This window comes from Belonocnema kinseyi, chromosome 1, assembly GCF_010883055.1.
Source record: "Belonocnema kinseyi isolate 2016_QV_RU_SX_M_011 chromosome 1, B_treatae_v1, whole genome shotgun sequence".
NCBI lineage: Eukaryota > Metazoa > Arthropoda > Insecta > Hymenoptera > Cynipidae > Belonocnema > Belonocnema kinseyi.
Genome location: NC_046657.1, coordinates 181,875,801 through 181,899,610, shown reverse-complemented (window position 1 = coordinate 181,899,610; position 23,810 = coordinate 181,875,801). Strand labels below are relative to the sequence as shown.

The window sequence follows — 23,810 nt, the reverse complement described above, 5'->3', positions numbered from 1 at the left end:
AGAGGTTTGGCAGAAAGAAAACCTTTCTGAAAGAATCTCACATTATTGGATCTGGAATAAATGGGGTCATAAGCAAGGGCTTCGTCTCGATCTGAGGTATACCCAGGTATAAGTTCTTCAATGTTACCGACATTGGAGTTTTCGCAAGGATAGTCTCAAGTCAAGAATAGATCAGTAGTGACCACTGGCGGTAAAGCCGGGAAATAAAAAACCGGTTTTCCGCAGAATTTTTCCTGGTTTATTTTACTTTGTTTTCAGCAAAACCTTGTTTAAATAAATGAATAATTTAATATTTTTTTATTGATATTATGTTTATTAGTACTTTCCGCATGGCGGGCTTCTCCCATTTTTAACATCCAAAATTTTCGGAATTCGATAATCTCAGATTTTGTTAATAAAAATTTGTTAAAATGAAAAAAATTAATTTTGAAGAGAAGCCCGCAATAAATTTCGATATACTTTTAACAGTGCAAAAAACAAAATTTGAATTAATGCATTATTTTGCGAGTGGTTTTGCTGAAACTATTTAGAGGAAGTTACCGTTTCACCTTAAGTACTTAGAGAAAACCTTTTTCTCTAGAGGTACAGATCCAACGACTCTCCGGAGATGAACAACTCCCTTGATAGGCTAGTGTTCACCGCATGGGCCACCGATACTCTTCCAGAGTGCGAGGCGGGAATCGAACCCGCAAGCCGAAAGAGTGGGTCCAAAGCCAGGTCAGACAACTCAGTGACGCCACTAACAAAAAACAAACTGTCATATAATGCATATTTTGTTACTATTTTTTTGCAATTTTTTTGCTATTTTTTACCAAAAAAATTTTTCTTGCTCTCTTAGTTTTCGAGAAAACAGGGTAGCGCCAGCTTGCCGGCAACTCAGCGGCGCCTTCTACAAAAATCATTCAAAAATCAATAAATTAAACAAAAAACTAGGTTAGATTTTTTGCTATTTTTTGCTTTACAATGAGCTATTAATCACTTTTGTAAAGTCAACACTTATTTTGAAAAAACTACCTCCTGTAATGGAAAAATGTATTTAAAAAATGAATAGGCTTGATTTTTTTGCTATTTTTTTGCTATACAATGAGCTATAGATCGCCTTTGTAATGTCAACCCTTATTTAAAAAACTAAACCCTGTAATGAAAACAAGTAGTAAAAAAAAATATTGAAAAAATGATTAGGCTAGATTCTTTTGCTATTTTTTCGCTTTCATATGTGATATTAAACACTTTTATAAAATCAACCCTTATTGTAAAAAGCATCCCCCTGTAATGAGAAAAGGGAATTAAAAAAAAGTATTGAAAAAATGACTAGGCTAGATTTTTTTGTTCTTTTTCTGCATTACAATCAGCTATGAATCGCTTTTGTAGAGTCAACCCTTATTAAAAAAGACTAATCCTGTAATGAAAACAAGTATTGAAAAAAATATTGAAAACATAACTAGGCTAGATTCTTGTGCTATTTTTTTGCTTTTAAGTGTGATATTAAACACTTTTATAAAATCAGCCCTCATCGTAGAAAGCAACACCTTGTAATGGGAAAAAGTATTTTAAAAAAGTATTTAAAAAATGATTAGGTTGGATTTTTTGATATTTTTTTGCTTTCAAATGTGATTTTAAACACTTTTGTAAATCCAACCCTTATTGTAAAAAGCAACCCCCTGTTATAAAAAACGTACTAAAAAAAGTATTGAAACTTCATTGACACTGGAAAATTCACAAAAAGATTATTTTATGACAATTTTACATCTACGAGGTAGAGAAGGGTTGATTTTGGACGTTTAGGTTTGGAGCCAAAAAATTGGAAAGTGTATTTACGAGGAGCCCAAAAATCAAACATCATTTACACTGGAAAATTATCGAAACAATTATTATTTACAATAGCATATGTACGTGGTAGAGAGGGACTGATCTTAAACGTTAAGGGTTGGAACCAACAAATTAGAAAGGGTATTTATGAGAAGCCTAAGATTTATAGACTCAATTGACGATGAAAAATTCTAAAAAAAAGATTGTTTTTCGACAAAGTTAGATCTACGTAGTGGAGAGTGATTGATTTTAGACGTAAAGGGTCGAAGCCAAAAAATTGTAGCCGGTATTTTCAAGGAGCCCAAAAATCAGTTAGTCCATTGACACTGGAAAATTCTGAAAAGGATTATTTTTTCTACAATTGCATATCTACGTGGTAGAGAGGGATTGATCTTAAACGTTAAGGGTTGGAACCAACAAATCAGAAAGGGTATTTATGAGGAGCCTAAGATTTATAGACTCCCTTGACGAAGGAAAATTCTAAAAAATATTATATTTTGACAAAGTTATATTTGCGAGGTGGAGAGGGGTAGATTTTAGACGTTAGCGGTTACATTCAAAAAATTGCAGTCGTTATTTTCGAGGAGCACAAAAATCAAAGACTCCATTTACAAGATAAAATTCTCAAACCAATTATTTCTTTACAATTGTATATCTACGGTATAGAGAGTGTTTGATTTTAGACGTTAAGGGTTGGAGCCAAATAATTGAAGAGGGTATTTTCGAGGAGCCCAAGAATCAGAGACTCCATTTACAATCCAAAATTCTCAAACCAATTATTTCTTTACAATTGCATGTCTACGGTATAGAGAGTGTTTGATTTTAGACGTGAAGGATTGAAATCAAATAATTGAAGAGGGTATTTTCGAGGAGCCCAAAAATAAGAGACTACAGTGACACTGGAAAAATATTCAAGAAAGTAATTTTTTAGAATTTCATATCTACGTGGTAGAGAGGGGTTGATTTTAGACGTTAAGGATTGAGCCAGAAAATCGGAAAGGGTCTTTTTATAGAGCCCAAAAATCCGAGACTTTATTAACACTGGAAAATTTTTAAGAAGATTATTTCTTTACAATTTCATATATAAGTGGTAGCGAGGGGTTGATTTTATACATAAAGAGTTGGTGCTGAAAAATCAGAAAGGGTATTTTTGAGGAGCCGAAAATTCAGAGATTTTATTGAGACTTAAAAATTCTAAAAAAGATTATTTATTGACAAAGTAATATCTACGTGGTGAAGAGGGGTTGATTTTAGACTTTATGAGTTGGAGCTAAAAAATTGGAGAGATAATTTTCGAGGAGCCCAAAAATCAGAGACTCCATTTATACTGGAAAATTACCAAAACGATTATTTTTTTACAATTGCATATCTGCGTGGTAGAGAGGGGTTGATTTTAGACCTTAAGGGTTAGAGCGAGAAATCTGAAACAGTATTTTTAAAGAGCCTGAAATTCAGACTCCATTGTCACTGTATCATTCTAAAAAATATTATTTTTTGACAAAGTTATATCTACGTGGTGGAGAGGGGTTGATTTTATACGTAAAGGCTTGGAGCCAAAAAACTGCAGTCGGTATTTTTGAGGAGCCCAAAAACCAGAGAATCCATTGACACTGAAAAATGCTTAAAACAACTAATTCTTTACAATTTCATATCTGCGTGGTAGAAAGGGGTTTATTTTATACCTTAAGAGTTGGAGTTAAATAATTGAAGAGGGTATTTTCGAGGAGAACAAAAATCAGATACTCCATTGACACTATAAATATATTCAAGAAAATTATTTTTTTTTCGAATTTCATATCTATTTGGTGGAGAGGGGTTGATTTTACACGTTAAGGGTTGAGCCAAAAAATCGGGAAGGTTATTTTTAGAGAGCCCAAAAATCAGAGACTTTATTGACACTGAAAAAATATTCAAGAAAATAATTTTTTTTTAGAATTTCATATCTACGTGGTTTAGAGGGGTTGATTTTAGACTTTAAGGGTTGGCGCCAACAAATTAAAGAGGGTATTTTCGAGCAGCCCAATAATCAGAGACTATAATGACACTGGAAAAATATTCAGGAAGATAATTTTTTTACAATTTCATATCTACGTTGTAGGCAGGGGTTATTTTTGGTTGTAAAGGGTTGGAGCCAAGAAATCAGAAAGGGTATTTTTGAGGAGCCTGTAATTCAGAGACTCCACTGACACTGTAAGATTCTTAAAAAGATTCATTTTAACAATTTAATATATAGGTGGTAGAGAGTGGTTAATTTTAGACGTTAAGGGTTGGAGCCAAAAAATTAGAAATGCTATTTTTGAGGGGCCTAAAATTCAAAGACTCCGTTGGCACTGGAAAAATGTAAAAGAACATTATTTTTTTACAATTTCATATCTACGTGGTAGAGAGAGGTTGGTTTTAAGTGTTAAAGTTAGAGTCAAAAAATGGGAAAGTGTATTTCTAAAGAGCCCTAAAATCAGAGACTTAATTAACACTGGAAAATTCTTAAGAAGATTATTTTTTTACATTTTCATATCTACGTTGTAGAGTGGGGTTTATTTTAGACGTTAAGTGTTGGAACCAAAAAATTGAAGCCGGTATTTCCGAGGAGCTCAAAAATCAAAGTCTCCATTGAAACTGGAAAAATCTTCAAGAAAATTATCTTTTTTTTTTAATTTTATATCTGCGCGGTAGAGAGGGTTTGATTTCGGACCTTAAGGTTTGAGCCAAAAAATCGGAAAGGGTATTTTCAAAGAGCCCAAAAATCAGAAATTTTATTAACACTAGAAAATACTTAATATTATTATTTGTTTACAATTTAATATCTACGTGGAAAAGAGTGGTGGATTTTAGGCGGTAAGGTTTGGAGCCAAAAATTAAAGCCGGTATTTCCGAGCAACTCACAAATGAGAGACACTATTGACACCGAAAGATTCTTAGAAACATTCATTTTTACAATTTCATACCTACGTGTTAGAGTGGAGTTGATTTTAGACGTTAAGGGCTGGAAACAAAAAATCGCAAAGGATATTTTTAAAGAGTCCAAAAATCAAAGGCTTCATTATAACTGGCAAAATATTCAAGAAAATAATTATGTTTTTAATTTCATATCCACGTGGTAGAGGGGGATTGGTTTTAGACGTTAAGGTTAAGCCGAAAAATTGGAAAGGGTGTTTTTAAATAGCACGAAAATCAAAGACTTCATTAACACTGAAAAATTCTTAAGAAGATTATTTTTTTACAATTTAATTTCTGCATGGTAGAGATGGGTTGATTTTAGAAGTTAAGGGTTGGAGCCAAGAAATTGAAGTCGGTATTTTCGAGAAGTCCAAAAATCAGAGACTCTATTGACACTGGAAAATACTCAAAACGATTAATTCTTTAAAATTGCACATCTACGTGGTAGAAAGGTGTTGATTTTAGATGTTAAGGGTTGAGCCAAAAAATCGGAAAGGGTGATTTTAAATAGCCCGAAAATCAGAGACTTCATTAGCACTGCAAAATTCTTAAGAAGATTATTTTTTTACAATTTAATTTCTGCAGGGTAGAGAGGGGTTGATTTTAGAAGTTAAGGGTTGGAGCCAAGAAATTGAAGTCGGTATTTTTGAGAAGTCCAAAAATCAGAGACTCCATTAACACTGAAAGATTCTTAAAAAGATTCATTTTTACAATTTCATATCTAAGTGGTAGAGAGTGGTTGATTTTAGACGTAAAGGGTTGGTGCCAAAACATTGAAGCCAGTATTTTCGAGGAGCCCAAATATCAGAGACTCCATTGACACTGGAAAAATGTTCAAGAAAATTATTTTTTCTAATTGCATATCTATGTGGTGGACAGGGGTTGATTTTAGACGTTAAGGGATAGAGCCAAGTAACTGAAGTCGGTATTTCCGAGGAGCCCAAAAATCAGAGACTTTATTGACACTGAAAAATTCTTTAAACAATTCATTTTTACAGTTTCATATCTACGTAGTAGAGATTAGTTGATTTTAAATGTTAAGGTTTCAGACAAAAAATCGGAAAGGCTATTTTTAAAGAGCCCGAAAATCAGAGACGAATTAATAGTGGAAACTTCTTAAGAAGATTATTTTTTCACAGTATCATATCTACGTGGTAGAGAGGGGTTGATTTTAGACGTTAAGTGTTGGAGTCAAAAAATTGAATTCGGTCTTTCCGAGGAGCCCAGAAATCAGAGACTCCATTGACACTGATAGATTCTTAAAAAGATTGTGTTTTACAATTTCATATCTAAGTGGTAGAGAGGGATTCATTTCAGTTGCTAAGGGTTGGAGCCAAAAAATCAGAAAAGGTATTTTTGAGGAGCCTGAAATTCAGAGAATCCTTTGACACTGGAAAAATATGGAAGAAAATTATTTTTTAAAATTTTATATCTAGGTGGTAGAGAGGGGTCGATTTTAGGCGTTAAAAGTTGAGCTAAAAAATCGGGAAGGGTACTTTTAAAGAGTCCAAAAATCATAAACTTTATGAACACTGTATAATTCATAAGAAGATTATTTGTTTACAATTTCATATCAACGTGGCAGAGAATGGTTGATTTTAGACGTTTAGGGTTGAAGCCAAAAATTGAAACCGGTATTTTTGAGGAGCCCAAAAATCAGAGACTCCATTGACACTGGAAAATACTCGAAACGATTAATTATTTACAATTGCATATCTACATAGTAAAGAGGTTTTGATTTTACACGTTAAGGGTTAGAGCCAAACAATTGAATAGGGTATTTTTGAGGAGACCAAAAATCAGAAACTCCATTGACACTGAAAGATTCTTAAACAGATTCATTTTTACAATTTCATATCTAAGTGGTAGAGAGGGGTTGATTTTAGTTGTTAAGGGTTGGAGTCAAAAAATCAGAAAGGTTATTTTTGAGATGCCTAAAATTCAAAGACTCCATTGACACTGGGAAAATATTCAAGAAAATTATTTTTCTTGAATTTTATATCTACGTGGTAGAGAGAGGTTGATTTTAAACGTTAAGTGTTGAGCTAAAAAAACGGAAAGGGTACTTTCATAGTGCCTAAAAATAAGAAACCTTATTAACACTGGAAAATTCTTAAGAAGATTATTTGCTCACAATTTCATATCTACGTGGTAGAGAGGGGTTGATTTTAGACGTTAAGGGTTGGAGCCAAACAATTGAAGATGCTATTTCCAAGGAGCCCAAAAATCAGAGACTCTATTGACACTGAAAGATTCTTAAAAAGATTAATTTTTACAAGTTCATATCTACGTGGTGGAGAGGGGTTGATTTTAGACGTTAAGGGTTGATCCAAAAAATCGCAAAGGGCGTTTTGGCAGAGCCCAAAAATCAGAAACTTTATAGACACTGGAAAATTTCTTAAGAAGATTATTTTTTCACAATTTCATATCTACGTGGTAGAGAGGGCTTGATTTAGTTGTTAAGGGTTGGAGACAAAATCAGAAAGGGTATTTTTGAGATGCCTGAATTTCAGAGACTCCATTGACACTCGAAAAATATTCAAGAAAATTACTGTTTTTTAATTTCATATCTACGTGTCAGATGGGGATTGGCTTTAAACATTAAGGGTTGAGCCAAAAAATCGTAAAGGGTATTTTTAAAAGCGCGAAAATCAGATACCTAATTAATACTGAAACATTCTTGAAAAGATTCATTTTTACAAGTTCATGTCTACGTGGTGGAGAGGGGTTGATTTTAGACGTTAAGGGTTGAGCCAAAAGTCACAAAGGGCGTTTTGGAATAGCCCAAAAATCAGAGACTTCTTTAAAACTGAAAAATTCTTCAGAAGATTTGATTTTAGTTGCAAAGGGTTGAAGCCAAAAATTCAGAAAGGGTATTTTCAAGGAGCCTGTAATTCAGACATTCCATTGACAGTGAGAGATTCTTAAAAAGATTCATTTTTACAATTTCATATCTAAGTGGTAGAGAGGGGTTGCTGTAGACGTTAAGGGTTGGAGCTAAACAATTGGAAAGGGTATTTTCAAGGAGCCTAAAATTCAGGGATTCTACTGACATTGAAAAATTCTAAAAAAGATTATTTTTTGACAAAGTTGTGTCTACGTGGTAGAGAGGGGTTTATTTTAGACGTCTAATTTTTACAATTTTATGTCTAAGTGGTGGAGATGTGTTGATTTTAGGCGTCAGGGGTTGGAGCAAAGATTCGGAGAGGGTGTTTTTCAGGAGCCCAAGTATCAAATACTTCATTGACACTGGAAAATTCCCTAAGAGATTATTTTTTCACAATTTTATTGCTACGTGGTACAGAGGGCTTGTATTTAGAGATTTAGGGATGGTGCACAAAAATCGAAGTGTGTGTTTTCAATGAGCTCCAAAATCAGAGACTCTATTGACAATGTGAAATTCTCAAAAAGTTGATGTTTTTACAATTTCATATATACGTGGTAGAAAGGGGTAGATCTTGACTTTGTCCATAATTTTTATTTTAATTTTACAGTGTTACTAGTGTCCCTGATTTTTTGGATCTTCAGAAATAACATCTCAGATTTTTTCTGCAGCCCTTAACGTCTAAAATCACCCCCCCCCCTTCACCACGTAGATATAACTTTGTCAAAAAATAATGTTTTCTTAGCATTTTTTAGTGGCAATAGAGTCTCTGATTTTTGGGCTCCTCAAAAATACCCTTTCCGATTTTTTGGCTCCAACTATTAACGTCTAAAATCAACCCTTCTCCACCAAGTAGATCTGAAATTGTAAAAAAATAATCTTCTTAAGAATTTCCAGTGTTAATGAAGTCTCTGATTTTTGGGCTCTCCAAAAATACCCTTTCCACTTTTTTGTCTCAGCCCTTAACGTCTAAAATCAACCCCTCTCTACCACGTAGATATCAAATTGGAAAAAAATCATTTTCTTGAATATTTTTCCAGTGTCAATGATGTATCTGATTTTTAGGCTCCTCGAAAATACTCTCTTCAATTATTTGGCTCCAACCCTTAGCGTGTAATATTAGCCCCTCTCTACCACGTAGATATGAAATTTTAAAGAAAGAATCGTTTTGAGTATTTTCCAGTGTCAATGGAGTCTCTGATTTTTGGGCTCCTCGAAAATAACGACTGCAATTTTTTTTCTCCAACCCTTCACGTCGAAAATCAATCCCTCTCTACCACGTAGATATGAAATTGTAAAAAAATAATTTTCTTGAATATTTCTCCAGTGTAAATGGAGTATCTGATTTTTGGCCTCCTCGAAAATACCCTGTGCAATTTTTTGGCTGCAACCCTTAACGTCTAAAATCAACCCCTGTTTACCACGTTTTCACAATGTGGGTTGGTTTTATAAAAGATTTTAAAATCACATTTGAAAGCAAAAAAATGACAAACAAATCTATCCTAGTCATTTTTTAAATAGTTTTTTTAAATACTTTTTATCATTACATGGGTTTCTTTTCACAATAAGGGTTGATTTTATAAAAGTGTTTAATATCATATGTGAAAGCAAAAAAATAGCAAAAGAATCTAGCCTAGTCATTTTTTCAATATTTTTTTAATACTTGTTTTCATTACGGGGGGTAGTTTTATATATGATATTTTGTTTTTCGTTAGTGGTGCCGCTGAGTTGTCTGACCTTCTAAAGCCTACGCTTTAGCCCCCTTGATCATCTACCCACTTCTCTCCATAGTTGTTACGAACGAGTAAATCAGTTTTCATCAGGAGCGAATGATATTGACAAAGGAATATGATTAACATGCCGTTTATTTATCATAAGTAACATTATTGAAAACAAATTATGACTAAACATTTTCCACTCGCAATTTCAAAACTTTTAAAATGTTGCCGCACCTAAAAAGCTGTCGTCCTAGGAAGCTTCCTACTTTTCCTGTTCAGTAGATTCGCCAATGCTCGCGATGATAAGTGTCGCCGCAAAGTTATCGGGGAGCATTGCGTAGTGCGAGAGATAGTGGTAGAAGTGTGATGCAAAAGAGCATAGAGCTCATGGTATCGCCCTGAAAGACGCCCTTCTGAAAGATTACGGTTTTTTATGTCACACGAGACATAAATAAATAAATACGAAACCCTTCATTGTCCACCTTTTACAGACCTTGAAAATGGTATATTCCACATGTTCACAATGAAAACATCGTTTCTTTGAAGATACAATAAAATATAATACTATGTATGTATTTTTGCGGTAAGTGATAAATAAAGTTTTTTGAGCCTTGAAAAGGACCTGAAAATCAGGTTGAAACATGTCGGCACAACATTTTTTATAATAAAAAAAAGTTTTTTTAACACCTAAAAAGCGGAATAGGCCTCAAAAAACTTTATTTAAAATACAATACTTCAATATTAATTAAACAATGGCATGATTTTTCGAAACAAATCGAGTAACAGCTAAAAAATGAGAGTAAAGCGGTTAACCAAACTACATGAATGGAGACCAAAGCAACTGACAGATGTTTGGCCCTGATGGCTCAGCGTTACTTGATCGTACCACCAAGCGTATGTACTATCGGTAAATTTGCACTCCTCTTGGCGGGAATTTTATATTATAATAAATATGATATTTGTAAAAATTTACGAAATTTAAATTAGAATAAAATCCAAATTGAAAATCCTATTTAACGTTCAATAATCAAATTGATGCAAACTCCACTTAAAAAAACATCAACAAAACAAGAATCCAAATACCAACTGTGGTTCTTGTATTCTTGTTTTTTTAACAGGAGTTTGCGTCAATGATATTTGTGTTCCTAATTTTGTAATTGTTTATTGACATGCCTTACTTCGGTTCGTAATAGGAAAAGTGTCGAAAGTAATAAAAGGATGCCGCCGTGAACTCGCCGATAATAATTCAAAATAATTTTTTAATTTGAAAATATATTATTTATTTATTAATTTACATATCTTGTGTTATAACGTGCAAAACACATGTGGAAATAGCGCATTACATCGAATTGTTAAAATGGGGTAAGTATTGTACAACCTATTCTCGCTTTATTGAACCATAGTATTAATCGCCTATATTTCTTATTGAAAATAACAACATCTGCAGATTTTTTGCAAAAAATTTAGAAACCATCGTCCTTTCAATGTCGAGATATATAAGAAAAATTGTTAAACACAGAAGATGTCGAATTTAGTAAGAAATCTTTGCAGAAAAAATTTTCAAAAAATAAGCAAATAACTATAATACCGGCGCTCAGTTTTTACTAACTATTTTCTACGCCCTTATTCGCAAAGATTCTTTATTTTTAGATATCGGGACAGTGCACTCGGAGAGATTCAATGTAAAAAATTAATTGAATTATTATTACTATTATTCGAAACTTTTACAAGGGTCAACCCGGTTACACATCATAGCCACGGACTAAGTCCTGATATGCAAGGCTCCATCTGAGGACAGCTTCAAGGGGGGGGCATTCAAGATCCGCTTTGCAGATGTTGCTGAAAAGCATAACATTTCGTTTGCTGTTAAAATAGTCCTTCAACTGTGTAACTTGTGATTCACACAGTATTTTGACATCTACTACGTCCCTACCCCGTATATGTCGTGGTAGAACTACCCTTTTAATCGCTGAATTATCGTGGTGCATTTATTACTTCGTAATTTCTATGCGAATAATTCTGTCTAACTTTTCAAGGTCGGTGTTAGACCATTTTATGAACCCGAAGGAGTACATAAGGACAGTGATGGCATATTTGTTGATTGCCCTGATTTTGTTTGCCGAGTTGACAAAACTCTTCATAATCGATCTGAGTAAAGTAGTGAAGGTAGTCGTTAGGCTTGTCTTAACTATCGTATTCTGAATACCCTTAGATTCAAGAATACCCATATATTTATATGATTCGCCTGCAAGCATTGCTTCCATGTCTTTTTCGAACTATTTCTCTAACTCTGCGGTCCCTAATTCCCCTCTGAATAAATGGACTCCTCTGCATTTATCTAGCCCGAACTCCATGTGGATATCATTGGAAAACTGCTTTATGACATTCTGGCCTGAACTAGCGTACAGCTTCAGGTCATCCATGTAAAGAAGATGGGTTACTTGATGACCATCCTCATTATCATGAATTCTGAACCCGTGAGACATGCCGTTTAGTGTTTTGCTCAATGGATTCAACGCTAAACAGAACAGAAATAGTCATGCAACACGGAAGGAAGCGCTTGCTTGTAGTCAATGTATGCCATGGGTAAGTTCCTTTAATGATTACGAGCTTCAATCATTACAACAGCCTTAGAGTGACTAGATCCTTACAGCTTTGAGAATTTCTACAGCATCCTTTTTATTCTTCTGTAAACATCTCATTCTCGTCGTAATAAGAATACACCTTATCCGCAATGATAGCTGTAAGACATTTATAAGTTGTTGGAAGACAGGCTATCGGTCGAAAGTCAGATGGATTTTGAGCGTCTGGTTTTTTTGGTAACATATACGTAGTACTTGGTACTTTGGTAACATATACGTAGTAACTTATACGTAGTTCGTAGTAGTAGTACGTAATATTAGCTTTCTAATTAGCGGTCCTTTTCAAGACCGCTAAAACATCTAAAGGTTTACTGTTTGTTAGCTGCATTTCAGGGCAATTTCTTGCCCTTGCTTCCTCCAGTTTAAACCACGCACTATCCAAAATTCGTCTGTTCACGATAGAACCTTCTTTCATCTGTCTGAAAGTTTCGATTTTGTTGCCTTCGTGCACTACTTTTCTTGTACCGACGCAGTCTGGCAGTTAGAACATAATTTCTCTGTCGTTGGGACTCTATAAGCTCATCCAATATTGCTGGTGTTAATGCCTCAATGTGCCAAGGATAGGTGATTTTAGTAACATGGCTTATCAGCTTTCTGGTTCTATTTTCTTTTTTATATTGAGTTAATTGACCCAATTTACACCTTACTTTGCTGACATCCATATCCGACCTGATCTTCCATGGTGGATCCATGTTGGGACAAAAACTGCATTTGCAGGCCTAGTTTTCCGGCCCAACGTTCTAACAGTTGCCACAGCTGCACAGTATACAAGACTTTGCACCTCTAGAGCTGTTTGTGCTACATTCAAATTCGTAGGTGAACCTTGTTATTAAGAAGCTCTATTAGGGCACTCAGATCATTTGTGATGTTAATTTTGGGCAGAGAATGCCTTAGTGTTGGTTCTACATATCGGAAATCTAGTAAGGCATGACAAAAATTCCTTTCAAGGTGCTGTTGTTTTTCTGGGATTTCCCTATCGATGTCATCGTTAGTACTATTCCGATGCGGTTCTAATGAATTCGGTACATGATGTTCATTATCCCTAGCACGTATGCCTTCAACTTCAATCAAGTCTTCGTTGTTCACATCTTTCAAGGCGAGCTTATTAATAGGAAGATGCTATTACAGTTCCATTTTGATAGCAGCTATATCAAGAGCCGAAAGCAGTCTGTTCTCTCCTCACACTTTGCCTACATTTTTCTGCCAATAAATAAAGGCGCATAAATTCTCTGTTTATATTGTAGTTCCATTTTTGTCGCTTTCTTGGTTACTGAACCTCTTCTTCTGCTTCGGATTGTATAAGGCCATCCACCTCTAGAGGATGTGGTGATGTTGGATCATCAGCAGGTTCAGGAAGAATATAAATTTCTGCTGCTTGACCGTTTGACGTGGCTTCCTCTAACTGATGTTCATTGCCGTCGTTTTTCCACGTAAAATCAACCTGTCGTTTAAGCTCCATTGATCGATCTTGAGTCACGTGGAGATTAGTCATGATGTCCTTCACCTCAGCGATAAGATCTCTTACTGCGACTTTCTGTATATTAGCATACTTTGCAGCAAATTTCGTTCTTAAATTGTATCCCTTTTCCATTTTCGTTTCAAACTTCACACTTTCGTAATAGAGACGCACTAATTCCTCTTTCATTGTGGTATCCCAATTGATGCTCTCCCACGGTATTTCTGTCGAGGTGGTTGGCTGCAAATAGCTCACGCTAGCTGAAGCATCTTCAGCAGGCACAGTTGATGTTCCACTGCTTGCCGTTTGTCGCAGATGTTCTTGCTGGCTAGCTGTTTGATTAGCGAGATCGGCCTGACCATCTCGCAGCTCACCATCACCACTGTCCCGCCTGCTGTGGTCTCCATTATTATTTGGGTTTTGGTGTTCTACTTAGTCCCTCTCCTCTTCGTTATCAGCCTATTTGGCATGGGAAATCCTGTCAGTAGCAATGCTACCGCCATCATAGCTGTCAAAGTCATGAGAGGAAAGCTCAACCTCTACCGCGACATTAAGGCGAGAACACCTTCGGTAGGGAGAACAACCTTCGGTAGAGAGAATTATTATTAAATTATTATTATTAATTTAATTTAACTCATTTGATAAATTTAGTGAGTTAATTATTCTACACAGCAGACGTCGAATTTAGTAACAATTTTTCAGGAAATATTTGCAAACTACTTTCAACGTCCTGATTCGCAAAGATTTATTATTCTTAGATATCGATATAGTGTGTATCGATGCATGCAGTGTAAAATAATTAATGAATTAAATTATTTAATTAAATAATAGGAATAATAATTCAATTAATTTTTACCTTGAATTAATTAAATTAATTGAAATAATTAAATGAATAATAATGATAACAATACTTTAATGTTTTTTAAATTGAATCTCTCCGAGGGCACTATCTCGATATCTAACAAAGATGAATCTTTGTGAATAAGCTCGTAGAAAATAGTTTGTAAAAGGCAAACACCGGTAATGTAGTTATTTGCTTATTTGTTGCAAATTTTTCCTGCAAAAATTTGTTACTCAATTAGATGCATGCTGTGTAGGTAAATTTGTATTCTATACCTCGATATTTAAAGGACGATGGTTTTTAAATGTCTGCAAAAATCTGCAGATATTGTTATTTTTGATGTGAAATTTATTCGATTAATATTAGGGTTTTATAAAGCCAGAATAGGTTGTACAATACTTACTTTATTTATACGATTCTACGCAATGCGGTATTTCCATATGTTTTTTGCATGTTACAACAGAGGATATGTAAATAAATTAATAAATAACATATTTTTTGATTAAAAAATTTTTATCAGCGACTTGACGGCGGCATCCTTCTATCACTTGTCACAGTTTTCCTATTCCGAAGCCAAGTAAGACATGTCAATAAACAATTACAAAATTAAGAACACAAATTGCATTTTTATTATAACTTAAAATTCCTGCCAAGAGAGGTGCATATTTACCGACAGTACACATGCTTGGTAGTACGATCAAGTAAAGCTGAGCGTTTAGCACCAAACATCTGCTAGTTGCTTTGGTCTCCATTCATGTAGTTTGGTTAACCACTTTACTCTTGTTTTTGAGCTGTTACTCGATTTGTTTCGAAAAATCATATAGCAAGCGCATATCCAACAACTGCAGAACCCCTTTCGGTGACAAGAAAAGGTTCAGAGTGCATTTTTAAAACCTCAAAACCGAATTATCATTGACTGCTGGCAAGCTTAGAGTGTCTCATAGATTTTGCCATTTTTGTGCGCCCCGTTCCAACAGCCGTAACGCATGCTATGTACCCTGCTCATACATGATGCAGTGCTCCTAATTCGGCCACACGTGATGTGGCTACTGTAGAATTAGCGGTGATGTCTTTTGAATGGGACCTCTCTGGCTGCGCATTCAAAAATTTAAATTTTTTGTTCAAAGTGGAATTAAAAAAGTAATTATAGGTAAGTTTTTATTGATTCGTATAGTTTGGAGCAGTGAAAACAATCAAAAAGTAGTTTATGAAAGGAACATTTGCATTCATAGGTACTTGCTTGACAATCGTATTGTTTTAGACTCGTTATGAAAGTTGCGCATAACATTATTTCTTTAATTTCTCGATTTCAATTCAGATTTATAGAGATAAATAAGGGAAAGGGTGTAGGAGTTAACTGTGCAGTTAATTTTTAAAATGCAACAAAAAATGCTTCACCTGGAGCATCATTGAAGTTTGCCTTATCACGCTATCTTTCATGAATCCTGATCCATCTGAATGTAATTTGTGTACACAATAAACGTGACAGGAGGCTATTGCATTTCCCTTTTATATAGATTCACGATTAAATAGAATTTCAGCAGTTACCGCTTGATATCCTATTTTAATTATCATAGTCAATAGGCTGAATGGTCCATACTAGAAAAAGACCAAATGTTGTTTGAAACTTGGTCTTAAAATTATATTAAATTGGTATTTTTTTCACGTGTGTTTATAGTTCAAGTCTTCATATTATAATGTTAAGTTAAATAAAAGTAAAGTTAAAATGTCTAAGATTGTGTCATGTTATGAGCGCTCCAGTCAAGCTTAACATTCTGGCAATACATTCAGGATTCCGACAAGCGATCCCTTCGACAATTAGTTACGGCGTTACGAGGAATTAAAGGGCCTGGCCTAGAATATGAACTCCTGGAGAAAGAAAGAAAGAGTTCTACGAAACTTCAAAATAACTGCAGACTTATGTACGAAAATATAATTAAGAACGAGAATTCAAACAAGGTTTTCAGTTTAGAAGCCACTATTTTTGGTAAAATTATTGTTTCCTGGAACTTACAGAACATTTTTGGCGAGAGGAATATTATAAAAGGAAGTAATTATGTTGAAAAAGAAAATTTAATGTAAGAAAGAAAAATTCTCAGAAAAAGAAGTTTGATGTCAAAATTAGCCGAAATCAAGTAGTCAGTATTCTACGTAAGACACAAAAATCAGCAGAGAAAATTTATATAGAAATCATTATATAAAGTGTACAATCCTAGAACAATTTTATCAGTGGTATAAGATTCAGAAGCAAAAATAACAACAAGAAAGCAAAGAGTGAAGAGTGAAAAAAAGATTTAACATATTGTAAACATATTTAAAATAAAATAGGACGGTAAACCGAGAAATTGCTGTACTATTTATTTGCATCTGAATTAGCCACATCAGATAATCATAAAGTTAAAAAATTATACCCCGACTTATAGGGACTGAATTATAGGGACTGAACGCGACGTGGCACTAATCTGCTATGAGTTGAAAAATTCCATCTATTAAAATGATTAACATATTATATTTGCAAAATTAAAACTAAAAATTCATAATAGGGACTGAGCTCGAGCGGTCAATTGTCTTTTATTAATTGGAAAATTCAATCTGTTAAAATAATTAACAGCTAAAATTTGCAATTATACAATTAAAAAAAAACGGAAACCTAAAATTTCAAAACTATACAGAGGATTATAGCGTCATCAGCGCTCATTGTCCTAAACAAATACTTGGTGGCACTGCCTATTAAATTAAATAGACCGCGCTTGAAGCGATTGCTGGAGATGCGCTCGATGTTCTGGTATCTTCTAGCTAGGTGTCCGGTTCTCGTTTTCATGGCCTCGATGCTTTTGCGCATGTTAAATCCCATGTGTGTTTCGCACTATTTTCTCATTTCTTTTGTGTAGTCGAATAGCTAAAGAACGTCTTGTCCTTTTTCCGTTAGGTTAATAAAATATACTGTGTTCCAAGTTTCATGGTACAGCTGTGAATTGAAGAGTTCATCTTTGATGATAGGGGACTCCAGTGATTGTATTTCATATGATACTTTGGCCATTACAATCTGGAATAAAATAAATCTTACTTAGAGACTGTGTATCTCTTGACTTGTTTGTAGTGTCTTAGATGTTCTTGCCCTCGTCTGAATACTGTAATGTGCCTGATAGCTAAAGGTTCTGTTTAATAGTTTTTATGCTTTGTACAAGTTTGAATTAAGACTAGTTCCCCTAATTGATAATCTTCTTCATTTCCGGTTCTATGCACGTTATTTTGGTTAACTTATGTAGCGCGGGTGATTTTATCCCGTGCGTCTTGTAGTTGTGCTATATTCTTTTCTCTCCTTTGCTCATTGATTTCTTTCTGACTTCTCATTTCCTTTTTTGCTGTGGCATATAGAAGTTCTTCTGGCGTGTAGGCCGTTGTTGTGTGAGGGCTCTGATTATATCGCTTTACCCTTGTGAGTAGCCTTACCATAGAGTCTTGGTTATCCACTGCCTTCGCTAAGTCCTTGATGGTGCGTATGACTCTTTCTGCGATCCCGTCGCTTTCAGGATGATATGCTGACATCTTTATTTGTTGTATTTTCAGTTTATCGAAGAGTTCCGTTATATTTTTACTCTGGAATACTGGCTCATTATCCGTGATGAATTTCTGAGGTGTTGGATTCAAGCGGAGAAAATGTTATAATGCGTTATAAAACTCATCTGATTTCAAAGGCATGACCCAGATGTATCGACTTCGGCTTTCCTCTATTATTAGATAGTTCCTGCCTTCGTATGTTAGTTTGTCAGCATTAGTATCTCGAAGGGGAATCTCGCGGCTTCAATTATTACCGCGTCTGCTTGTACTCTTCTTTCATTATGTTTGTTTGCGCAAACGGAGCAGCTATCAATGTAATGCTGAATTTGTCTTCGTATTTCAGGCCAGTAAATGTGCTGTTGGATATGGCGTAGCATTTTATCGAAAGCCCAATGTCCGTTCTCGTGTGCTCTTGCAATTATGTTGTGTTGCATCTGTATTTTCCTCATAATCTTCAGATACATTTCTTTTTTCGGTAGTGTTGTTCCAATTCCATGAATCTTAATGTCCGGTAGATGTATGAGGCTGCTAGGTTGAAATCTTCTTTCGTTTTCCAGTGTGTAATTTCGATTACTCGTGGATCCTCTGTTCCCTCGTCTTCCCAGATGAACTTGGCTAGTGTTAATAAATCATCAAAGTTTCAGTAAATGGCTCCGTTGATTTGTAGGTCGGGCTTGACTTTTCTATTCAAATAAATAGGGGGAACTTTACAGTTGTAGAGATGGTTCTGACATGTATCTTCAATTTCGACCAAGGTGGGATTGTTGATTTTGCTTATTTGCTTTAGACTTTCCAGGTTGTCCGTGATGTAGTTGTAGGTCTTTCCGACTGTCTTTTCTATTTCGATGTCTGGCATGTCTGATAAGATAATCTTAGAGTGGTTTAGGGACAACGAGGTATTTTCCAATGGAGGTTCGTTCTCTAATGTGTCTAGAGATTCCAGGTCTTTCTTTCTTTCTTTCTCCATCTTTCTGGGGTGTCTGGTTGTTTTAAGAGTGTGTGAAATTCCTCTTGTTTCGGGCTGTTTACTTTAATGTGAAGCTCCTTGATTTTCCTGACTGGGAAGACTCAACTAAGTACGTCGGCATTTTTATTCTTTTTCCCAAGCTTATAAATAACTTCGGGGTGGTAATCCGTAAGTTTTTTGTGAACCTGAAGAGTCGAGGAGACATGTTATCGTGCCTAGCCGTTAACAATACTTTAATAGGTTGGTGATTTGTATAGACCTTGAATCTTTGTCCATATAGGAAGTGGCGATATTGCTTGATACCCCAAACGATGGCTAGAAGTACCTCCTCTGTTGTTGAATAATTCTTTGCAGCAGGGTTCAAGCTGCATTTGGCGAAGTTAATGGGGTGTTCCTTTCCATGTTCATCCAATTGACTCAACACTACCCCTAAACCTTCGTTGGATCCGTTTGTACATATGATGAATGGTTTCGTTAGGTCCAAGTGTGTTAACAATGGATTAGAAGTCAAGGCATTTTTCAATTCATTAAAGGAATGTTCGCATTTGTCTGTCCAGATGAAATATATGTTTTTTCCTTTCAAATGATTTAAAGGATGAGTTATTTTTAGGAAATTCTTTATGAACTTACGGTAATTGGAAGCTAGTCCCATAAACCTCTCTAATTCTTTTGCATTTTTGTTCGTACAAACTCTAACACTTTCTCTACATTATTTTTCAGAGGCTTAATTCCTTCAGACTTTACGCAATGCCTGAGATATTCTAGTTCGAAGACTTTCTTGAGGTTCCTCAGGTGTTCTTCCTCAGATTTTCCCATGACGATTAAATCGTCTAGATAGATAAAACATATTTCGCCTATGAGGCCTTGCAATTTAAAGTTTACCATTCGTTGGTAGGTAGCGGGTGCATTGATGTGTTCCATGGGCACTCGAACTCATTCCCAGTGTCCCTTGTGTGTAGAGAAAGCAGTTTTTTCAATATCCTCTTTGGCTACGGCCACTTGGTAGAAGTCATTGGCCATATCGAAGCAAGACATATATTTTGCTGAGGCTAACATACACAAAATTTCATCAATCGATGGCAAGAGGTAGCTGTCTTATTCCGTAAACTCATTAAGTTTACGGAAGTCTATTACTAGCCTCCATTTTTGTTTCTTACTGCTATCCATTTTCTTTTTCACTAACCATACGTTGGCTTGGTAAGGCGAAAAGGATGGCCTGATTAATCCTTTTGCGAGATATTCCGAGATTTGGCTCTCGATTTTCGGTTGAAAAAGAATTGAGTGTGTATATAGTGGTAGACTTATGGGCTTTTTGGTTGTAAGCTTTATGTTATGTTACACATCAGAGACTAGTGGCATCGCATCTTAAGGTAAATAAAAAATATCGTTGAATTCTATCAGAAGATTTTGCATTTGACTTTGTAGTACCTTCTATAGATGGCTTAAAGAGCTTTTGGCTAAAAGTTTTTTAATCCTTTCATCTTGCTGTTCAGTGCGTTGCATCGAAAAGATGGGAATGGATTTTGAAGAGGCTTGATTTTTATTTCCTTCTTTTTTATTTCTAACATTTCTTTTGCATTGACTGTTAATACTTTTGTCTTGTTTATACCGTTGCTTCGATTAATCCCTGGCAAGATTCCTTTTTCGTTTATGATAAATTAACTGGCGGGGAGATCTAGGTCAACGTGTGTGTTTGTTGTTTTGACGTGGAAAATAACTGGGTTATAATTCCCTTGGAGTGGGATCGAGGCATTTGGAAGGTGGTCTAAGGTTGTATTAATGAAATTTATTTTTGCGCGGTTGGCTGTAAGCCAATCTCTTCCTATAATGCCATCAAAATAAGTAGGAAAGTTGTTTTTTAAAACATGAAATTTGTGCGAATTATTTTCGGAAGTCAAAGTGCATGATCCTAACGTTTGATGTACTCCATTGACGATCTCGAAGCTTTTCCTTTTAGGTTCTGAAATTTTCTTGAGTTTGCAGGTTTGTTTGTTAAGGCATTCAGTTTTCACAAAGGATTTTGGGCTGCCAGAGTCTACCAATACTCCTCGTCTACATTGGTATCCTCGGAGCTGTAACTTGACGAAGGGATGTCCTGTGTCTCCTCCTAGTAGGAATATTCTTTGTGGTATATATCCTCTTGATTCTTCTCCTCCTGTTCCTGTTTTAATTCCTCCATCTCGTAGGCTCTCCGTGGTGAATCTTTGCTGTTTGTGTGGCGAGGCTGAAAGTTTTGTCTTTTTAGTTAATTTTGTTTAGTGTAACACTTTTCCTCAGTATGCCTGGCTTCGTGGCAGTATCTGCAATTTGCTTTATCCTTTAGTAGTTCTGTTGTTGGAGGTGTGTCAGGTTTTCTTGGGGGGAAGCTTCGCGCAGTTTATCGTGGTTGGATGTTCCATTTTTGCTGGAAATCTGCTCATAGTCTGGACCGCTCTCGTTCTTTGTCCAAATAGCTCTTCTCTTCCTGCAGGGCCATTTGATATGCGTCATTCAGGCGTGAAGGTCGGGAGTTGGCTACCATATATTTGATTTCTGTCCTCAGACAGTCAATAAATTTCTTTATTCTCTTCTGTCCTTCCTTTTTCCGTTCTAAATCCCGAAATTCTGTTTGGCTGCCATCTATGGCACAATTGGCTGCAATTTAAAACTTTTTCTTTTATATGAGCCACTCTATGAAATGTTGGTTCGACCATACATTTCTTTGTCAGATTTTTTGAAAGGAATTGTGTATTAGGTGTACTTTTTCACTTTGACTTTCTCTTTTCTTATGTATTGCGAGAAAGTGTGATAATCAGCTTTGTGTACTCACCAAAGGTAATAGTAGCGTGGCAATTTTCATTTTCTGCTTCCTGGTCCAGCGTAGTCTCCCAACAAGGTGGATGTCGTTCAATGCCTGCTGTCTGCGGCTCTTGAAGAAGAGCCTTGTCCTTTTTCGTTGCGGAGCTGTCGGTTTTGACGACTCTAGATTGTTCTTCTTTTTTCCCAAGTTTCCCAACGATGAGGGTCTTTCAACGTTGACGAATGTGGGGGCCCTGTCACTGTCACCAATTGTGATATAGAAAATTATCGACTTTAGTTTTTTAAAAAGAACTATGGTGTTCCAGGAAAAGGAATAGGTACTGGAGACTATGGTTGAAATTAAGTAACGTTTTATTAGGACGATGTGTCCATGTCAAGATACAGGTATAGAGTGCTCCCGAGCCAGGAGGCCAGTCGGGTTATATACTAAGGAGTTCTTATCAGTGGTGAGTCATGATGAGTCAGTCTTTGATCCCTTTACACCTAGCATAACCTTTTTTAAATCCATATTATAAGAAATATGCAACAGGCACTCCGTGAAATGAATCTATCAATTATATACTGCATATACTGGAACTTTATATTATCGACAATTGTTTCTGACAAAAACACCATATCCAAGGAGAATAAAAAGAAAGAGAGGTATTGAGACCTTATAAGGGAGTTGCAACGATTGTACCCGGAATATTCTGTTAAACTAATCGTTCTTATCATCGGCGCTCTTGGAGATGCCAAGCTTTCACTTGCTAATGGCCTAAAAAGCATGTCTGCGTGTCAACAATATGCTAAAACACTTGCGGGAAAAATGCAGAAGGCGGTAGTCCTTGGGTCGCTCCGTGTTCTTAGGGTGCATGAGGCTTTTGCTGGATTGTCGTATTGATTCCATTACAGACTGTAACCACCTACCTCACGGTCGTGAGACGTGGTTGTGGCTGAAATTTTACCGCGATTTCGATGGAAGCGGATGCAATTTTCCAGATTAGCACCCACACCCGGCGGAATCCTGCGGTTGTCCTTATGACAAATTTTTAATCATATATATCCTCTGGAATCGAACCGAAGGGCCTATGGCACAGCCCACGAATGCGTCCCGGGGATGCGGATAGAGGGTCCCTGTACCAAGGGTTTCTGCTGAATATGGTTAAAATAATTAATAAGCAGCCGCGGACAGTTGTGCAGGGATGGTCCTGAAGAAATAACCCTTAAGCGGAGGCGTAAAAACCGTGCGGAATACTGAATAGCAGATTGGCGAGATGTTTTGAACGGTGACTCTGGGATACCGGGCGACCTCACAGAGTATGCATGCGGGGCTCTCCAAGTGTGCACGAACCCTTTCCCTAGCTGCTCGAGGAAGAAGCAATGACAGCACCAAACCACCAAAAAGTTGTATATGCGGTTCAAAACGATCGATCGTTCAGATCACCAGAAAAGCCCACGTTGAGTGGACAATTGAACCTAAGTATGACTTACTAGGCTCCCATGATACCAGACTTATCCCTATTCACGGAGTATTATAGCGCGTATGCACACTCTGTGGTGGCAGAATGAGCCAGAGCTGCAGCACGTTTCGCATTATTCACTGCGAAATCAACGTTTCTGCCCCCTTTGAAAATCTAATATGTGCGCGGAGAGCTCACCCAACCGCTGCTTAAATAATCTACGGATGAAGATGAAGAAACGAAATTGAGGCTAACTGTGGAAAGCGGGCAGCTTCTAAGAGATAATAGCAATTTCGGGACAAGGAGAAACATTGATATACAGGTTCATCCTCAGCCCCAAGGTCAGAGAGAAACTGTTGATTTCCTCTGACCCAATTCTCCCTCCGCTCTAGACTTCTCTAAGCGTCAGATAGTATCCGTATTCTCTCAACAATATGCTACCGATAGTCAGCAGCTTTGACTTGTTAAGTGCGTGATAACGGGTCTGGAGTTCGCGCGCGAACTTTCGAATCTTGGCGGTAAAATTCCTGCCAGATGTGATGTAGCCAATCACCTACTGAATGCGGGACGCGTACTGTCTTGCCCAGCCTATCTTTATGACAAGTTGATGCATTCGTCTTTTGGACTTATGATCAACGGTTGGTTTTGTTTTACAGTTCGCATCGGCCAAAGCTCTCGCTCCATTATACACACAATACTTGATAGCCCAGAGGTCGAATTCTTCGGAAAAATGTTCGCGAAGCTCGTCATCCATTTT

The 23,810-nt window shown here is 36.1% G+C and overlaps 1 protein-coding gene across 1 annotated transcript in view; it reads left to right on the top strand.

Moving 5' to 3' along the window:
- Positions 1 to 23,810, top strand: part of LOC117182856 (four and a half LIM domains protein 2) — a 912,604-nt gene that overhangs the window by 80,347 nt on the left and 808,447 nt on the right. The gene's annotated exons all lie outside the window — the stretch shown is intronic.